At 41.7% G+C, this 2,125-nt stretch overlaps 1 non-coding gene across 1 annotated transcript; it reads right to left on the minus strand.

The window, feature by feature from the left end:
* Positions 1-1,187: 1,187 nt before the first annotated feature.
* Positions 1,188-1,293, minus strand: LOC120106587. Its single transcript, XR_005508704.1, has one exon. It is a non-coding gene; the product is annotated as a small nucleolar RNA R71 (small nucleolar RNA).
* Between the last annotated feature and the right edge of the window lie 832 nt (positions 1,294-2,125).

The raw sequence follows: 2,125 nt of genomic DNA on the forward strand, positions 1-2,125 counted from the left end.
TTTTTCTTTTGGTCTTATTTGATCAGGAATCGAAGAGGAGATCTGGGCTATCGAAAAGGAATGCTTTAGAGGTTTGCTTAAAAAAAATTTTAAATTGCTGGAGAAATTCTCTTTGGTAACCTCTAAACCTTTCTTATTTAAATTAATTATTAGCTTGAAATTTTGTGGTGATTGTTTGATTTTAATTTTAGCAAAAGTGTGAATGTACGCTTGATACACATACACAAATTAATCCGCACATAGTAAGGGCAATCACCCCAACAAGATAAGAGCCGGATTTCATCACCGGACTCTTGCCCAATTTAGGTGAACTCAATCTCACATAGTGCCACTTTAATTAAAATCAATTAGACGTTGGCTCCTAGGGACATTCGAGCTCAATAGGACGAAGATCACCAAAAGTTGCACCAATTTCGCTCTGTGGCTTAGTTGATGTCTAGGCAAGCTTTGTCCCTATAAGGGAGACAGTTCATCTGTTCGAGGCAAGAGGGTTTTAAGTGGGACCTTTGCGAACGCATCATGACCCCTCCACTTACCTGGGAGCTTACCTGGTCAACTCGGTTAATTAGACCGGATTGGAGGCTTAGGTGCCCTCTTCAAACCAGTTAGGAGCTGTCTAGTGGTTTTAGGACAAAGACTAGGATTGATATGCTTTTCTCTTTTATTGCATGCTTGACTGATCGAGTACTAGTGTATGCAAGGGAGTCGTTCTAGAGTACTTGACCTATTACCATTTGACCCTGAAATAGAACGAACCATTAGGAACATTCGAGCTAAGATCAAAACATTAGGATCATCCCCACCTCTTAAGATAGCTGAAGAACAACCCAAACTCCTGAGGGAGTACTTTACTCCCACCATTTATACTTCCCCATCTTGCATTCGATTACCTGAAGTAGCAGCTGTACAATATGAAATAAAATCTAGTGTGATCCAAATGCTCCCATCTTTTTATGGGCTCACCAATGAAGACCCATATAAACACCTAGATGAATTCCTTGAGATTTGCACCACTGTCAAGATTCAGAACTTCACTGATGATGCTCTGAAACTTAGATTATTTCCCTTCTCCCTTAAAGATAGAGCCAAACAATGGCTGAATTCTTTAGAAGCCAACTCGATTCATTCTTGGGATCAAATGCAACAAGAATTCCTAAAAAAATAATTTTCCATAGGAAGAACGAACCAGTTTAGACGTGCCATTACAAGCTTCTCCCAAACTGAGGGAGAAGAATTTCATGAAACTTGGGAGAGATTTCGGGACCTAATCCGTAAATGCCCTCATCATCAAATACCTAAGTGGCAGCTAGTGCAATGTTTCTATGACGGATTGACTGAACGAAACCGTCAGATGATCGATGCTGCATGCGGGGGGACTTTCATGCTTCGAAATGAGCATGAAGCATGGCAACTATTTGAAAATCTTAATGAAAACTCCCTCCACCATGCTTCATGTTCTCGTCAAGCACCCCCTAATTTTCACAAAAAAGGGGCCATTTGTGAAATAAGTCATTCTATGGACCTGTCTAGCAAGGTAGATGCATTGTCCCATAAGATTGACCAACTAATGATAGGAGATGTCGTTAGCTCTTCCCAAGCACAAGTATGTGCTATCTGTTCTAGCCCATCGCATCCTATTCATGAGTGCCCCTCAGCACCCCAATTCCCCGAACTCGTGCAAGAACACATCAATGCTGCTCAAACACAGCCCAGACCGGGTAATGACCCATTTTCCAATACATATAACCCGGGTTGGCGGAATCATCCAAATTTTTCTTGGAGGCAGCAAGCTTCGAATAATACCCAACCCTACTCCCAAAATTTTCAAAACCCTCAGAATTTTCATCTCTACCATCCCTCAACTCAATTTCAACACCCTCCTCCTCCAACCCAAAGAAATACAGCCTTTGAGGAGAAAGTGTTGACTGCCCTTCAAGGTTTGGAGGCAAACACACAACTATTGCACTCTCACACGCAATCAATTGCTAAGCTAGAATCCCAAATGGGTCAACTAGCCAATGCATTAAACAAGCGAGAGGAAGGTAAGCTTCCAAGTCAACCAATGAGTAATCCTAGGGGACAATACGTGGCTCAAGAAACTCGACTAAATCATGAGCAAGCCAAT

The sequence above is a fragment of the Phoenix dactylifera genome, unplaced genomic scaffold (genome assembly GCF_009389715.1).
Source record: "Phoenix dactylifera cultivar Barhee BC4 unplaced genomic scaffold, palm_55x_up_171113_PBpolish2nd_filt_p 000576F, whole genome shotgun sequence".
NCBI classification, from domain to species: Eukaryota; Viridiplantae; Streptophyta; class Magnoliopsida; order Arecales; family Arecaceae; genus Phoenix; species Phoenix dactylifera.